We start from the raw sequence: 18,653 nt of genomic DNA, 5'->3' as shown, positions 1-18,653 counted from the left end.
GCCTTGGGGGGTCCCGAGTTACATATTCATTGTTCTGGAGACTGCTCCATTGAAGCAAACCTTGGCTTTCCTTCCTGTGAGGTAGTCTTCATGAGTCTCCCCTTGACACCCATGCATGCAAGCTCGTCCAGGATCGCAATCCCCTGTGCTTTGTCGAAGGCTCCTTTGATGTCAACAAATACAGAGTACCTAGCCGTGTCATTAGCCAAGTAATTAACTATACAATTTGCTGTGCTCCGTCCTTTAACAAATCCATTGACCCCCTCCCCTAACCTGCCTATTTTGTGCAACAGTCGGTTTAGGATGATCCTTTCAAGCATCTTGCAAGTGCATGACACGAGACTGATAGGTCTGTAATTACCAGGGTCATTAGGCTTCGGTATGGGAACAATTATTGCGTGTTTCCATTGTGTGGGCAACACTCCACTTAGGAATGACTTGTTAAACAGGTGGAGTAGTGGATTCCCAGACACTTCACACAGTGCACTGAGTATGTCGTAGGTGACGCCATCTTCACCAGGTGCTGTACTTTTACCCTTTTTCATAGCGCCCCTTACTTCTTGGGCTGTGATTGGTTCCCATATTCGTCATCACTAGACAGTGCTCTTGTTATCCTAATTCCTCTGTCATCATGTCGCAGGAGCTGTTCCCTGCTGATTTCTGCAGGGAGGGAGGAGGAGGATGCTGCATCACTCCACTTGTGAATTAGTTCCTCAGCCTTACCCTGGGGGTCTTTGTGAGCCGCAGGCCGGGCTCTGCCCCCCTTAGCTATCTGAATTTTTGCCCACACTTGTCTTGCAGATGTTTCCCGTCCAATAGAGCTAGTGAACTCAAGCCATTGTCTTTCCCGCTCTTTAATCTTCTCTTCCCTGGCTACTTGACACACAGTTTTAAACAACTCTTGGTTACTTTCAGTGGGATGTCTCCGGTACTCTCTACTCATGTCTCGCACATTTGCGTTAAGCATCTTTATGTAATCGTTCTCATACCATTTTATTTTCTTCCTCTGAGGGTTACTTCGCCCAAGTGTACGGCGCGGAACTCTTAGACAACTCTCAATTTGGTGATTAAGGTCATCAACAAATGTGTCAATGTCTTCTGGGATTTGATATTCCGTGAACCAGTCACTCATCCTGTTTATGAAGTGCGGCCTCATATCTGGTCCGAGTGATAACTTCTTCTTTTATTTGTCTCTTTCCTTCTCTTGCTTATGTCGACGGTGGTAATCAGTGCCCAGTGGTCACTACATAAACTGTGTACAATGTGTGTACTGGCATCCGTGTCCTGTGCATTCAGCAGGAGAGCATAGTCTAATCTTCCTCCTCTGAGGTGAGTTGGCTGTTCATCACCCAGGAGTCTAAGGTTTTCACTTCCCCTGACAAAGAGTGACAGTTTCCGTCCATTGACATTAGGCTGATGACAATTGGCACCAAAGTGTGGGTGTCTGGCATTCAGGTCACCATCCAGCAGGGTAGGGTCTTCATTAATAAATTCAGGCAGTGTGTCAAGGTCACGTTTACTCTGTGACACATATAGGTTCATTATATGTAGAGCATTATTGTTTAAGTAAAAGGTTGCTCCCAGTGACTTACACTCATCCCCCATGTGCAGGTCATCAATAATCTGTGCGGGAATGTTGTTATTTTCAAAAGTGATGAGACCCCGTTTTCTTTCCCCATGGGGCAGGGAGAACTTGCGATAACCGCTGAACCTTGGGTTGAAGGTTCACCTACCATCGTCTCCTGTAGGACTATGGCATCAGTTTGGTGTTCACGAGCGTATTGTATGATGTCATTAATTCTATTGCGAACGCCATTGCAGTTCCATTGTAGGATAGTGAGACTTTCTTCGCCGTGGTTATCCATCGTGGAGGTGTTGGTCATCAGATGTGCTGTGTGCGGTGGTGTTGCTGGTGAGAGTGTGTTCACTGGTGGTGTTGTATGTGGTGTTGCTGGTGAGAGTGTGTGCACTGGTGGTGTTGTATGTGGTGTTGCCCCACCGTCATGTGCTGGTGGTACTGTTTGTATGGGTGCCTGTGATCAATGGTGTTGTGTGCACTAGTGTCGTTGTGTTCACTGGTGGTGTTGTGTTCACTGGTGATGTTGTGTTCACTGGTGGTGGTGTTGTGTTCACTGGTGGTGCTGTTGGTGGTGTTGTGTTCACTGGTGGTGCTGTTGGTGGTGTTGTGTTCACTGGTGGTGCTGTTGGTGGTGTTGTGTTCACTGGTGGTGCTGTTGGTGGTGTTGTGTTCACTGGTGGTGGTGTTGTGTTCACTGGTGGTGCTGTTGGTGGTGTTGTGTTCACTGGTGGTGCTGTTGGTGGTGTTGTGTTCACTGGTGGTGGTGTTGTGTTCACTGGTGGTGCTGTTGGTGGTGTTGTGTTCACTGGTGGTGCTGTTGGTGGTGTTGTGTTCACTGGTGGTGCTGTTGGTGGTGTTGTGTTCACTGGTGGTGGTGTGTTCACTGGGGCAACGATAGCACTGAGTCTGCTGTTATGTGCCGTGGCTCGTGTTGCATCCTCATGCACCAAGTTGCAACTTGCTGATCTCGCCAGAAACAAGTTCAGGCCCTGCAGAATGTGAAGTATGTCCCCCTGGGTCTTCTGGATTGTACATAGGGTATTCTCAAGTTTATTTTGCTTGCTCATTAGTTCTTGCATGAGTGGGTGATTTTTTATCACGTGGGTAATCATTGCTTCGATTTCGGCCGGCATTGTTTTATCTGGACCCAGTGAGGTGTTGGCTGGTGAGTGAAGAGGGGGAGTGGTAGGGTTGTGGGAGGGGAGGGTCGCCTGAGAGGCGTAAGGGCTGGTTGACTGGGAGGCGTTAGGGGGTATGGATGATGAGGCAGGAATGGGGTTGTTGGGTGGGGTAGGGTTGGGGTTAGAGAGGGAGATAAGGTTGGGGTTAGTGAGGGAGATAAGGTTGGGGTTAGTGAGTGGGGTAGAGGTAAGTGGGTTTGTGAGAGAGATGAGGTCTGGTTGGGCCTGTGCGGGGTGGTGGTGGGTCACTCCACCACTACCCCAGGCTGGTGTCTGCCTACTGGAGGTTGGACCCTGGCTTGCTGTGGTACTGTTCACGGAGCCATTCCCGCCCCTGTTCACTGGTCCACCTGCTGTCTGCGTCGGCGTCCTTCTCAAGCCCTGACAGTCAGGCCTCTTGCTGCAATACCTGTTCCAGGCATGATGGGGCTGCTTGCAGTTGACCCATCTAGGGTCATAAGGAGGGCCAAATTCCTTGAGCTAGGCAGAGTAGGTAGAGGCACGTGAGAGGTGGAGCCAACAGGTCAGCGCAGGTGCGTAATAGTTGTGGACTGACTTCATCTGGCCCCACAGCTTTGCTTGGGCCCAGCGTTTTAAGGAGATGGAGAACTTCAGCCTGCTGTATAACCACCTCAGTCATTCTAGACACAGTGCTTGGAGCAAGATGTAGAGTCTGACGTTCAGGGATCAGGGACCTGCATCTTGGCAGCAAAGTGGTTTGCCAGTAGATCAGCCTTCTCCTGATTGTTGGTTGCAACAGTTCCATCCTTACAGATTTAGAGGCGGGATTGTGTCCTCAGATGACACTGAATACTTTTCTATCTTTCTCTTCCTTTCTCTCCCTTTCCTTTCCACCGTCCGTCTCTCTTTCTACCCCTCTTTCTCTTTCTCTCTCTCTCTCTCTCGACACTCGCACGTACAAACACACACACTCACACATGTGAGTGTGAAAGAAAGACTTAGGGGGTTGATATCTCGCCAAACCGGTCCCTTGAAGCTCATATCCAGAGGATAACATCAGTGACATATGCCAGGCTGGCCAATATAAGAACGGCCTTTATGTGTAAGGAATCATTCAAAACTTTGTATACCTCATATGTCAGACCAATCCTGGAGTATGCGGCTCCAGCATGGAGTCCATATCTAGGTCAAGCATAAGACTAAGCTGGAAAGAGTCTAAAGTTTTGCCACCAGACTAGTACTCGAACTGAGGGCTATGAGCCACGAGCAGAGACTACTGGAATTAAACCTCACGTCACTGGGAGACAGAGGAGTTTGGAGGGGTCATGATCACCACATACAAGATTCTCAAAGGAATTGGTAGGGTAGATAAAGACAGAATATTTAACACAAGGTCACACGCACTATGGGGCACAGGTGGAAATTGTGTACCCAAATGAGTCATAGAGACATTAGAAAGAATTTTTTCAGTGTCAGAGTAGTTGACAAATTGTATGTATTAGGAAGTGATGTGGTGGAGGAAGACTCCATACACTGTTTCAGGTGAAGATATGATAGAGCCCAATTGGCTCGGGAACCTGTTCATCAGTTGACTGACAGTTGAGAGGCTGGACCAAAGAGCCAGGGCTCAACCCCTGCAAGCACAACTAGGTAAGTACAACTAGGCAACTAGGTAAGTACACGTTTGTTGATTGGATCTTACAACTGTAACAATAATCGACCTTTCCTGGTACAGTTTCCTAATGAAGAGGCAGTGGATTACATAATGAAACACACACATTTACTCAGAGATAGCAGAGACTATTACAACGTATTTATTGATAGATGTATGACAAAAGAGGAACAGATAGCTCACAGGGCGAGCAGACCAGCACACCACCGGGACCCTACCCAACCCACCATTCCTTCCCAAGTCACACCCTCCCCAAATCAGCCCTCCCATCCCTTCCTCCTGCTTCTACCCCCAACAACTCTGCTGCCCCTTCCACCGCACTTGCACTCAATTCCACCTGCTACATCACACCCTTCAATGACACTATCGGGCCAAACCATACCCTCCCCAAACCAACCCTCTCACCCCTTCCTCCCTCATACCCCTGCCCCTTCTGTCCACATTGCATTCAATTCCATCTGAGCCATCCCACCTTTTATGACCCCCTCAACCCCCAAACCCCACCCAACCCTCAGCCCTCTTCTGCACCCCATCTCCCATATGAACCCATCACCTTGCGACCCCCTCACCTCTCCCCACCCTCTTCTTCCCCAAAACCCACACCTACCCCTGAATCCCCTTGACGAATACAACCTTTCTTTCACTCTCACCACCCATGCTCCATTCTCCTCTCATCCCCCCACCCCTCCCACTATCCTTCTTTCCCCCATCTTCTCAACCCCTATCTGACTCTCAGCCTCACTCTACCTCCCAACCTTCCCCCCCCCCATGCCACTCAAACCCTCCCTAATTTTCAGACCCATTATGCCCTTCCTACCCCCCCTTAGAGGCCCAGACCCCATGCGCCTCCCAGGCATCCCACTCCCAGATCCAATTCGCCCCCCAGACACCCACCAGACCCCCAGAGAGAGGGTGAACTCTGGTACCAGAGTTTCTAAGAAGAGTCTCAAGGTTTGGTACACTAATGCTGATGGGGTATCCAATAAAGCAGAAGAGATAAAAGAAAGAGTTAATGAGACTGACCCTGACATAGTTGTAATTGTGGAAACTAAAATAATTGGCATAATCTCGGATGCTATCTTTCCAGAGGCGTACCAGGTGATAGGAAAAGAAAGGGACTGATGGGGGGAAGCTGATGGAGGAAGTCGTTCCATAGTGTGGAGATTTGTGAGTTGGATAACAGGGTCTCAGAAGATTCTGGGGTGAAGGGTGAGTGGTCAAAGGTAGGGGGGGCAGGGTGGGTATGGGGTGAAGGGGGGACAGGGACCATATTGGGTGAGGAGGGGGTGAGGGTTGGGAAAGGGAGGGCATGGGGTGAGAAAGGAGGAGGGGGACAGGAAGGGAATGAGGTGCGAGGGGAGGGGGGAACCAGGAAGGGGATGGGGGAACAGGGAGGGTATAGAGTGAGGGAGAAGGGGGGGGGGACGGGGATGGGTTAGTAGCCAGTCAGTGGTTCGAGCAATCGACCCAACAGCTCCTTTCACTGTGGAAACTGATGCTTCAGATCATGCCATTGCTGCTACCTTAAACCAGAATGAACAACCAGTAGCATACTTCTCCCAAACGCTTTCATATAGTGAACAGAGTAGAGTATGAAGTTTATGCCATTGTTGAAGCTCTAAGGAAGTGATTAGCTCACTGTCGACACTTTGGGCTTGACTGACCAGCAAAGTGTTGCTTTTATGTTTAACTCTTAATCAGCTGGTAAAATAGAAAACTATAAAATAGCTAGATGGTGAGTTGAACTCTCCTGTTACCACTATGACACTGTATATCGCCCAGATAAAAAGAACATACCCACTGATGCATTCTCACGCGTATGTGGTGCCACCAGTGTGGATGAACTTATGGAATTGCATGAAAATCTGTATCACCCTGGAGTGTCTCGTATGGCTCATTTGGTCCGATGTCGAAATCTGTCTTATTCTGTGAAAGAAGTGAAGAAGATGACGAATTCTTGCTCTACATGCTCTGAACTTTAACCTCAGTTTTTCAAGTTTGACTCCGGGCATTTGATTAAAGCTACTCAGCCATTTGAACGACTCGGGATAGATTTGAAACGACCACTTCTATCCCAATCAAGAAATAACTATATACTTACTATCAGAAATTAATTTTCTAGATTCTCTTTTGCATTCCTTTGCTCGGATATGATTACTGGTACAGTAATTCAAAGCCTGGTGTAGTTGTTCCCAATCTTTGGTATGCCTGCATATATACACTCCGATAGGGGAACCTCCTTTATGTCTGAGGAGTTGAAGGATTTTCTACTGAAGAAAGGAGTAGCAACTAGCCACACGACTCCTTACAACCCAAGAGGAAATGGTCAGGCAGAGAAGTACAATGGGACTATTTGGAAAACAGTTCTGCTAGCTCTTAGGACAAGAAACTTAGATAAATCCCAATGGAAAGTTATTTTTTCTGATGCACTCCACTCTATTCGATCATTGTTGTGCAGCTCTACAAATTGTACACCACAGGAACGACTCTTATACCATTCCAGGAGGTCTACTTCAGGGCGAATTCACCCTACGTGGCTTGCGTGCAAAGGTCCTGTCCTCCTAAAACGTTATGTGCGGCATAGCAAAAACAATCCCCTTGTTGATGAGGTTGAGGTCGTACACATGAATGAAGAATACGCCCATGTCAAGTTCCGAGATGGCAGAGTTACTACTGTACTATTAAGACGCCTCACGCCCATGGCAACAGAGGGCTCCAAGAGTTTGGACAATAATCTCTACATTCAACAGCAACATCCAGCGATTGTGTAAGCTGGAGAAAACCTAAACCCACCTCGTCCTGAACCACCTTATCCTGAACTACTTCGTGCTGAACCACCTGACCTGGAAACACCTAATCTTAAACCTATCTCTGAAGTAACACTTCCTCGAGACAGTGTATGCGGAACCAACTTGAACAATATATCCTTCGACATTGCCAGAGTGCCTTCGACGATCTGGAAGGATGCGCAGTACAATGTTATAAAATGATGTATCTATCGTACCTGGATTCAGTTAGTGTTGCACCTGATGGGAACTCGTTTGACTGTTATTGTTGTAGTGAGCGACAGATCAGCAGTGACTCTCATGTATACAGGTCGATGTTAAATGCACTAGTGTATGTGTTATCGAGATAAATAAAAGTAAAACTCAAGGTTAGGTGGGTTGGGTTAATTAAATATGTGGAGATAAGATGTCGGATTGATAGTGTACAGAATATCTAAAACTATCACTTATCTGAAATGCTTGTCTGGTAAAAGTTGTTCAATGTCAACCAATATTATTTGACTAGTTGTATATGAAAAGTGCTGACATTGTCCCAAGTTTCAGTACTGCAGCGTAAATAGACAGGGAGATTTTTTTTTCAACGTTTTTTACACATTTTCAAGTCCATACTTCAGAACACACGTTTCAGATATAATTATTCTGTGACACTTTTCTGACACATTTGCATATAATATAATACCTTGAGTTATAGAATTTCCAAAACATCTTTAGTTTTCCTAATATAAATGTTCAAAGTTCCCAAAATCTTTTTGCAAATATGGCATGTTTATTGCTATTGTAAAATCAATAAATGAACTTAGAGAAAAATGTAAACTCCACAATGTAGAGACATGCCCTCCACATATACTGTGTAAGTTTCATGTAAATTGAATAAAAAATGAATCAGTTTTGTAAACGTTTGTGTCAATTCTGTTTGTGTCAATTTGTGTAGCAGTTTTTTGTGTAGCAGTCAATTTGTGTCAATTCGTTTGTGTCAATTTGTGTAGCAGTCTCCGTGGTGTAGTGGTAAGACACTCGCCTGGCGTTCCGCGAGCGCTATGTCATGGGTTCGTATCCTGGCCGGGGAGGATTTACTGGGCGCAAATTCTTAACTGTAGCCTCTGTTTAACGCAACAGCAAAATGTGTACTTGGATGAAAAAACGATTCTTCGCGGCAGGGGATCGTATTCCAGGGACCATAGGATTAAGGACTTGCCCGAAACGCTACGCGTACTAGTGGCTGTACAAGAATGTAACAACTCTTGTATATATCTCAAAAAAAAAAAAAAATTGAAAAAAAAAAAACAGAAATGAATAAAGTCTAAGGTTCCAAAATCTGTGGCTGAGATTGACATCAACCAATTTTCTCCAAAATTGGCATCCTTACAGATAGGCTTACGTACAGTCAGGTGTGTAAGTTTGATGCAAATCGGCCGAAAAAAATGAAAAAAAAAAATTGAAAAAAAAAAAAAATACTTTTTTTTTCTTAAATTTTTTTTCAATTAAACTAATTATAATATTTGTTTAATATATGCTATTGTGATAGCAAAGAGTCATAGCTATGATTTCAGTTGACACTTTTGATTGATAATCGATTTTGACCATTTTGGCATAATTTTCACAACTACTTCAATATTTTTTTTCTCCCTTCCTATTTAAGCTACGATGCTGATACTTGGACTAGATGAAACACTTTTCATATAGAACTTGTCGAAAAAGTTTGATTGAAATCGAACGAGTTTTCATTTTTCCATTTTTATAACCAGACTTAAGAATTTATAACCATGTTTTTTTTTTTAGATATATACAAGAGTTGTTACATTGTTGTACAGCCACTAGTACGCGTAGCGTTTCGGGCAGGTCCCTGGAATACGATCCCCTGCCGCGAAGAATCGTTTTTTCATCTAAGTACACATTTTACTGTTGCGTTAAACAGAGGCTACAGTTAAGGAATTGCACCCAGTAAATCCTCCCCGGCCAGGATACGAACCCATGACATCGCGCTCGCGGAACGCCAGGCGAGTGTCTTACCACTACACCTCGGAGACTGTGAGAAGTCAGAAGAAATGTCGCACCACATGTTCTTAAGAGAGAACATTTGGTGCGACATTGAAACTATCTTAGAATTTTTTCTATTCAAACAGTCTTTCTAAATTATTATTAAAGAAAATATATTACATTTGTGCGACGTAAAATGATAACGTTGTGGCTTAATTGTACATTAGTTAGGATACTCGCATCATCTCCGAATTTACGTTGGTAATTCTCAGCCACTAAGCTGAGAGCCTATAACACCCTGGTGTTTACACATTCCTTATCTATACATTTCTCCAATGAGAGTGCTGCGTAAATCGTTCTTGTTTTTCCAGTAAACTTTTAATCCATTTACATTTACGTTTCAAGCGTAAACGGAGCGTTATGCACCCCTCAAGACTCTCTACATAGCTGTCCCTGTTCCTGAATTAAAAAAATAGTTATCTCAAGCCACGAAATCTGGTGTCTTTACTGTCGTCCTAAATGCTAAGTTGTTAAGAATATAACTCTACACCAGTATTTTTAACATTTCTTTCCTTGTCGCCACTTTTTGCTATTTTGAAAAGTGTAAAGCCTTCTCTCCCCCCCCCCAATTTTGTTATGAAACAGAAAATAAATTGGCTTTTGTTGTTAATATTTATTCAATGTGACCACCTGTGTTGATCACTGATCACTAGTGCAAGTGTAAGCCAGGATTACCCAGGAAAAGGGGGGGGGGGGGTCGCCAAGCGTTGAGTCCTAGGAATCATAGTTGACTAGGTGTCCTGGGAGAACGATTCTTGGGATACAGTCCTGTATGCTGGATGTGGGGAGGTGCACTTGCAGGCTGAAACATGTCCAGCAAGTGGCGTCATGAGGCCTTGTGAACCAGAAGTGAGCTGGCCGGTCAGTTTTCGTTAAGGACTGAACCAGAAGTACTTGTAGGCAGTTCTGGTGAAGGGAGCATCAGCACAAGTAACTAGGTAAGCCCTTGTTGACCGATCATCTGTTAATCTGGTTGGTCTGTCAGGGATCTGAATTAGTGGCAGACAAGTGATTTTTATAAGGCTCGAATTGTGGAGTAAGCAAACGTAAACTTGTTCCCAGAGACACATAATGTGGCACAACGGACTAATTTGGAAAATTTTATAACATTAAAAAGGTGGTAATTATGTCCTCTGAAGAAGTTGTGTTAAACTGTAAAGCACATGGTGGTCACAGTATCTGCAGGGGGTCGAAAATGTTACAAGCATCCAACTAATTTATGGTGTTTGAAGCAGGATTCGTCTTGAATTTTGGATAGTAGTGGCGATGTTGTGAAGAGTAGAGATGACTGTCGCTTCTAGTGGGTGTAGTGACAGATGAGGGTGTTGAGGAGAGCAGAGGTGACTGCAGCGTCTGGTGGGTGTAGTGACAAATAAGGGTGTTGAGGAGAGCAGAGGTGACTGGCGTTTCAGGTGGATGTAGTGACAGGTGAGGGTGTTGGGAAGAGCAGAGGTGACTGCCGCTTCTGCGGGTGTAGTGGCTGATGAGAGTCACTACATGTGACTGGTGAGGCATGTGTTTGTTAGTGAGCAATGGAGTAGGATAAATTATTTTTAAAGCTTTGAGGTTAGTACAAGATAAGGTAGTTATAAATCCTTGGAGATACAGCATAAGGAAGAGTAAAATCAGGAGTTTCTAAGATATATGATTATAGATAATTGTCTTCAGGGGGATTAAAGGCACCCATGGGCAAGGGGAGTGCAACTCTAGTTACTCATGCTATTACGACATGCTAATGTCTTTTTTTCCAGAATGCGAAATCCAGGTAAATATCCAACTACGAAAAAGAAATCCAACTTCTTCGCTGAGTTGTAAATTTTAGCTTGAAAAAAGTACAATTTTATTAGGTAGAACGATACCAAATAAAAATGCAATAAATATACAAACACAGTTCTTTTCAGTAATAATAAGTAAAAAGAACATGAAACTGTAATGGGGGGAGGAGGAAATAGCTCTATCTTGTCCATTATTCCACCCCCCAGTTAACTAACGAGGCCGGGGGAAACAGCTCTCTCAAGTCCGTTATCCCATCCTCAGTTAGCTACCTATTCTAGAGCACCTCCAGAGTTCCTAAGGCAACCTCTCTCGTTCAACACCTTGTAACCTAGGTATTTGACTACATAGGTGCTAAGACTACAAGGCGCCGTAACTTGATCAGTTACCCGAAACTCTAGAGAGAACTCTAGAATACATTTCACTGCCAAAAACGTATAAGAGACATGAAAGGAAAGAGAAGACTAGTGAAGTAATTAGTGAGGGTTTGGGGTGAGAGAGGTAGAGAGGTGGGAGGAGCGAGGAGGGTCATTAGTTAAAAGTGAGAGTTTAGAGAGGGGTGGAGGGAGAGGAATAGATAGGTAGAAGTAGAAGAGTAGATAGTAGAAGTAGCAGAGTAGATAGTAGAAGACGAAATGCTGCCACCATCCATTCTAGACCATTTCATACAAGACAAGGAATGGAACTCGTCTGTATCACAATATTCACAAAAGATGTTATCAAGAGGCCAATTTTAGTATGTCCAATCTTATCATGTACTCATTAAATCATGAAACCAGTAATCACAGAGGCTTTCTCACCTCAACTCGAACTCTAGGGGACACAGTTAAAGGCAATTTAAATAATAAATTCAATTATATTTCACATACTAAGTATCATAATTTAAGTAATGTTCAAGATCTATATATGTAAAGTGAGTCATCCTCCAAGAATCTGAGAACACTACAACTAACTGCCCCTGATCATCACACAACACTTGTAAAACACGACCAAGTCATCTTAATGTTCAACTCACCAAGTGTCTGCCTATACCTGGATAGAGGGGGGTCTGTAGCTTGACAGAGACTGTCCCGCCCTGCCGGCCGACAGCCTCCCTGCTAGGCCGTCTTCTCTGCTCTGCTGGCTCCTGTTCTTCTAATTCTCTTGAATCGATAGCTCTCCGAGTATATATTGGGGAACCTAGTAACTAACTCCGCCCACAAGTAGATAGCCTCAGGCACTCTACCAAGCCACTCCTTAAACGTCGGCATGTTTGAAGGCTACCAGGCTCCAATTATAAGATTAGCAGAAGCTAGGTGAAATTCGCATGATCTGACCTCAGGTCACTTGAGGTCATTAACGGTTAGAGGTGTGAGTCTCCAGCCGACAAACTGGCGCCTTCTCAAATTCTTGTCTGGCTCATATATCTCTATGAATTTTAAATACAACTAAACCAAATACCTTACAGTGTTACATCTCCCTTCTCCCCGAAAATAAAGTTTTTGCAACACTGCTAAAGCGAGCTAGCTGTGTGCGTCAACTTTATTAACGAAAAGAATACATCCTAGCTAAACAAATATACATCATCCTACTCTAAAAAAATGAAATATGTAGACAGACGTCCATTGTCTCTGGCTGGGCGACGTCACTGCTTGGTCTTGTAGATAGTCCTGTACCACATTTCTTCAACACAACTGCCTCCGTCGCTTCACCGTCGTTAACGCACAACAACCCTTGGTCAACCAGGAAGCCGTTACTACTTGAACTGCGCACAGGACCGTGGAATTCGGTTGTCCCAGCTGCTCTGTAATTGGCCCTACGTCAGTCACCATGAGAGACGTATATTGGAGTTCTTCACAGCTATGGGGACTACATGGTTCGAGACCTCCATATAGTTGCCACAGTAGAAATCCCATCCTACTCTTCTCCTCCCTGTTGCTCCAGCACGCCTCCTTCAGAGAGCCACTTCTGACAGCCACATCAAGTCCGCACGATATAGGAAGAATCACTCAACAGAGCAACATGCTTGCAGGAGGGGCGGCCAGTTAAGGCAAACGATGCTGTCTTGCAATTACGCTCCATGCAATGATGCTGACACCAGCAAGGGACACTAAGCATCGTGTCTCACTCAGCTTGTCTTATCTTCTTCTTCTTTCTTCTCTCTTCTTTCTTCTCTCTTCCTTCCTCTCTCTTCTTTCTTCTCTCTTCTTTCTTCTCTCTTCCTCCTCCCATGGGCCTTTGACAAGCGACCTGGGGTCCATTGGGGTCCGTCCGTCCTGGGGTCCATCCTGGGTAGACCGATGTTGGTGGGACAGACTGGAGTCGTTGTTATTCCTCTTCCATCTTTACTGGGTCGTCTGGGGTCGTCTGCAGAACGACCTGGGGTCCACTGGGGGTCCGTCTGTCTTGGGGTCCACTGGGGTCCGTCCGTCCTGGGGTCCACTGGGTAGACCAATGTTGACTGACCGAGAGGGCTGCATCTTGGGGTCCCCCGGGGTGGTGGTGGTGGTGGTGAAGCCATGACCTCCAGGTAGTGGGCTGGTCGTCGAGGTGGTGATAAACGCCCCTGAGTGTGGTACACAGCAGCCGTCTCCCTCTTCTGTATGTGCGTCTCTCCTCTGGCTCCGACCTGTGAATGAACATAAAGGCAACAATACCCGTGTTCCATCCTGTTGTGTGACCCTGTAGTTTGTATAGGGTTCACACAGTCCAGTCATAATGCTCTCCTCCTGGCAACGACTACACTCAAATTTTAATAATCCAATTAACACTGAATGATATTGACTTGGTGGAACATAAAACAGTAACAGAGTAAAGTTTAGAGAAGAGAGAATAAGGTCATCACACTTTTAATTTGTCACTAAACGAATCTCCACAAAAAATATCAAAACTAATAGACAAAACACTAGCCTAACTTAACTATACCGTTCCTAATCTTACATACTTATACAGCCGTTACTCCCACCCTTAACCTACAGCCACCTACGTGACCCAGAGTGTTTCCCTCGCTTCTCCGCGGGTCCACAACTCCAAACTTTTGCCACCCCTGTGACCAGACTATCTAACGCCGAGCGTCCCCAACGTGAAGTCTACTGACATACTAAGCCTCCCCCTAGCATGCTGTACAATACCAGTACACCTCGGGTTATTGCGTTCAAATGGAGTAAAACAGTCGATCGCAATAATCTGAGCAGAACCACCACTTAATACCACTTAAGAACTACACCTGCCACTCCCCAACTGACCTGGGGACCAGCGGAGGCTGGGTGTCCCCCTGGGACATGTGAGGTCACCTGTCTCACACAGCTGACCTGCACTACCAACAACCGCTAAGTTCCAAAATCGCCAAATCTTATCACTAACATAAATCACTTCACACGCAAGTTCTGGAGAACATTCCCTGAACTTCACAAAACTCACAAAATCACTAAAACCAATCGCCAGAGAATCACTATCTCCTAACCTGAAAAAACTCGCCAAATCGCGAATATTAAACACCTGTCAAGATCTCCCTGATAGCGCCTGAGCGGCAAAAGACACGTGGGACTGAACAATGTTAAATGAACACTACCATAAACATTGTTCAACACCGCTACCATCATTGTAACGGGAGGGAGGGGGAAATAGCTCTATCTTGTCCATTATTCCACCCCCCAGTTAACTAACGAGGCCGGGGGAAACAGCTCTCTCTAGTCCGTTATCCCATCCTCAGTTAGCTACCTATTCTAGAGCACCTCCAGAGTTCCTAAGGCAACCTCTCTCGTTCAACACCTTGTAACCCAGGTATTTGACTACCTAGGTGCTAAGACTACAAGGCGCCGTAGCTTGATCAGTTACCCGAAACTCTAGAGAGAACTCTAGAATACATTTCACTGCCACAAACGTATAAGAGACACGAAAGGAAAGAGAAGACTAGTGAAGTAATTAGTGAGGGTTTGGGGTGAGAGAGGTAGAGAGGTGGGAGGAGCGAGGAGGGTCATTAGTTAAAAGTGAGAGTTTAGAGAGGGGTGGAGGGAGAGGAATAGATAGGTAGAAGTAGAAGAGTAGATAGTAGAAGTAGCAAAGTAGATAGTAGAAGACGAAATGCTGCCACCATCCATTCTAGACCATTTCATACAAGACAAGGAATGGAACTCGTCTGTATCACAATATTCACAAAAGATGTTATCAAGAGGCCATTATTAGTATGTCCCATCTTATCATGTACTCATTAAATCATGAAACCAGTAATCACAGAGGCTTTCTCACCTCAACTAAAACTCTAGGGGACACAGTTAAAGGCAATTTAAATAATAAATTCAATTATATTTCACATACTAAGTATCATAATTTAAGCAATGTTCAAGATCTATATATGTAAAGTGAGTCATCCTCCAAGAATCTGAGAACACTACAACTGACTGCCCCTGATCATCACACAACACTTGTAAAACACGACCAAGTCACCTTAATGTTCAACTCACCAAGTGTCTGCCTATAGCTGGATAGAGGGGGGGGGGGGTCTGTAGCTTGACAGAGACTGTCTCGCCCTGCCGGCCGACAGCCTCCCTGCTAGGCCGTCTTCTCTGCTCTGCTGGCTCCTGTTCTTCTAATGCTCTCGAATCGATAGCTCTCCGAGTATATATTGGGGAACCTAGTAACTAACTCTGCCCACAAGTAGATAGCCTCAGGCACTCTACCAAGCCACTCCTTAAATGTCGGCATGTTTGAAGGCTACCAGGCTCCAATTATAAGATTAGCAGAAGCAAGGTGAAATTCGCATGATCTGACCTCAGGTCACTTGAGGTCATTAACGGTTAGAGGTGTGAGTCTCCGGCCGACAAACTGGCGCCTTCTCAAATTCTTGTCTGACTCATATATCTATGTATTTTAAATACAACTACACCAAACACCTTACAGTGTTACAAAACAACGTGTTTCCAAGCCGTCTGTCTCTGGGATTACACTGGGATTACACTGACGCACAATTGCTTTGTCCCATTCAGTTGTTGTCGTTCTCATGTTAGGAGGTGTTAAAACGTGTTCGAACGTTGTAGCAGGGACGTAGTTTCGTCACATGTTAGGTGGGGCAGACGTCGCGTCACTCCTGTACCGTCACTGTAGGGAGGCTTATAACTGCTGGCAACCACCTGCAGTTACCACCTGGTAACTGCTGGCAGTTACCTTACCTGAAGGTTAGGCCGGGCCCTTTAAGTGAACTTTGATGAAGTTAAAGGTTGTGGAAGTGCAGTTGTCACAGAGCAACAGGAAGTTACCCCAGTAGTGATAAACGGTACTTGACATGCTACAGCGGTTAAAGCCCTGGGCGGTTATACGAGAACAGGCTATTGTGAGTAATGAGGATATTATGCAGTAGTGAGCAGGTTGTGGAAGCCAGCCCTTAACCCGTTGGGGGTGAGAGTGGATTTATTCATAAATGACTTATTTTCAGGTTATTGGTCATTTTTGGATTCGGTCATTAGTTAATATAGTGTTATGGGTCAAGATGAGGTCAATCATGAGCGACTTATAAAATTGGCTGAGTCAGGTTAGAGTCGTTAGAGTCGACCTTGTCTTCACTGCATTATGAGATAACAAGGCGAGGAGTGAGACAGCTTCCCCACCCACACGGTGATGATAGCGCACTGAATGAAGACCTATTATTGCTAGTCACCACATGATTATTTGACCATTTAGCCGCACCATTTCTCCCTACCTGTGCGCAGCACCGCCTGCTAGCCTGGGTTGTGTGTGTGTGTGTGTGTGTGTGTGTGTGTGTGTGTGTGTGTGTGTGTGTGTGTGTGTGTGTGTGTGTGTGTGTGTGTGTGTGTGTGTGTGTGTATGTGTATGTGTGTGTGTGTGTGTGTGTACTCACCTAGTTGTACTCACCTAGTTGTGCTTGCGGGGGTTGAGCTCTGGCTCTTTGGTCCCGCCTCTCAACCGTCAATCAACAGGTGTACAGGTTCCTGAGCCTATTGGGCTCTATCATATCTACATTTGAAACTGTGTATGGAGTCAGCCTCCACCACATTACTTCCTAATGCATTCCATTTGTCAACCACTCTGACACTAAAGAAGTTCTTTCTAATATCTCTGTGGCTCATTTGGGCACTCAGTTTCCACCTGTGTCCCCTAGTGCGTGTGCCCCTTGTGTTAAATAGCCTGTCTTTATCAACCCTGTCGATTCCCTTGAGAATCTTGAATGTGGTGATCATGTCCCCCCTAACTCTTCTGTCTTCCAACGAAGTGAGGTTCAATTCCCGTAGTCTCTCCTCGTAGCTCATACCTCTCAGCTCGGGTACTAGTCTGGTGGCAAACCTTTGAACCTTTTCCAGTTTAGTCTTATGCTTGACTAGATATGGACTCCATGCTGGAGCCGCATACTCCAGGATTGGTCTGACATATGTGGTATATAATGTTCTGAAAGATTCCTTACACAAGTTTCTAAAGGCCGTTCTTATGTTAGCCAACCTGGCATATGCTGCTGATGTTATCCTCTTGATATGAGCTTCAGGGGACAGGTCTGGCGTGATATCAACCCCCAGGTCTTTCTCTCTCTCTGACTCTTGAAGTATTTCATCTCCAAAGTGATACCTTATATCTGGTCTCCTGCTTCCTACCCCTATCTTCATTACATTACATTTGCTTGGGTTAAACTCTAACATCCATTTGTTCGACCATTCCTGCAACTTGTCCAGGTCTTCTTGAAGCCTCAAGCTGTCCTCCTCTGTCTTAATCCTTCTCAAAATTTTGGCGTCGTCAGCAAACATTGAGAGGAATGAGGCTATACCCTCTGGGAGATCATTTACGTATATCAGAAACAGGATAGGTCCAATCACAGAGCCCTGTGGGACTCCACTGGTGACTTCACGCCATTCTGAGGTCTCACCCCTCACTATAACTCTCTGCTTCCTATTGCTTAGGTATTCCCTTATCCACTGGAGCGCCCTACCCATTACTCCTGCCTGTTTCTCCAGCTTATGCATCAACCTTTTATGGGGTACTGTGTCAAAGGCTTTCCGACAGTCCGAAAAAATGCAGTCCGCCCATCCTTCTCTTTCTTGCTTAATCTTTGTCACCTGATCATAGAATTCTATCCAGCCTGTAAGGCAAGATTTAACCTCCCTGAACCCATGTTGATGGGTTGTCACGAAGTGTCTTCTCTCCAGATGTGTTACTAGGTTTTTTCTCACAATCTTCTCCATCACCTTGCATGGTATACGAGTTAAGGACACTAGCCTGTAGTTCAGTGCCTCTTGTCTGTCACCCTTTTTAAATATTGGTACTACATTAGCAGTCTTCCATACTTCTGGTAGGTCTCCCGTTTCTAGTGACCTACTATACACTATGGAGAGTGGCAAGCAAAGTGCTCCTGCACACTCTTTCATTACCCATGGCGAGATTCCATCCAGCCCAACAGCTTTTCTCACATCCAGCTCCAATAGGTGTTTCTTGACCTCATCTCTTGTAATTTCGAACCTTTCCAAGGTCACCTGGTTTGCTGCCACCTCTCCTATCGCCGTGACTTCTTCCTGTTCTATTGTAAAGACCTCCTGGAACCTTTTGTTGAGTTCTTCACACACCTCTTTGTCATTCTCTGTGTACCTGTCCTCGCCCACCCTAAGTTTCATCACCTGTTCCTTCACTGTTGTCTTCCTCCTGATGTGACTGTGTAGTAGCTTTATTTCGGTCTTGGCTTTATTAGC

At 45.2% G+C, this 18,653-nt stretch overlaps 1 protein-coding gene across 2 annotated transcripts in view; it reads right to left on the bottom strand.

Moving 5' to 3' along the window:
* LOC123749131 (probable cytochrome P450 49a1) overlaps positions 1–18,653 on the bottom strand; it is a 457,485-nt gene that overhangs the window by 337,248 nt on the left and 101,584 nt on the right. The window contains exon 1 of one of the 2 annotated variants that reach the window (XM_069334714.1): positions 7,398–7,525. The exons of the other annotated variant lie outside the window; for it this stretch is intronic. The gene's annotated coding sequence lies outside the window, so the exon portion shown is untranslated. Of the gene's footprint in view, positions 1–7,397; positions 7,526–18,653 lie in introns of those variants that run through there. 2 annotated transcript variants of the gene reach the window in all.

The sequence above is a fragment of the Procambarus clarkii genome, chromosome 31 (assembly GCF_040958095.1).
Source record: "Procambarus clarkii isolate CNS0578487 chromosome 31, FALCON_Pclarkii_2.0, whole genome shotgun sequence".
In the NCBI taxonomy this organism is placed as follows: Eukaryota; Metazoa; Arthropoda; class Malacostraca; order Decapoda; family Cambaridae; genus Procambarus; species Procambarus clarkii.
This window is presented reverse-complemented; position numbering and strand designations above follow the sequence as displayed.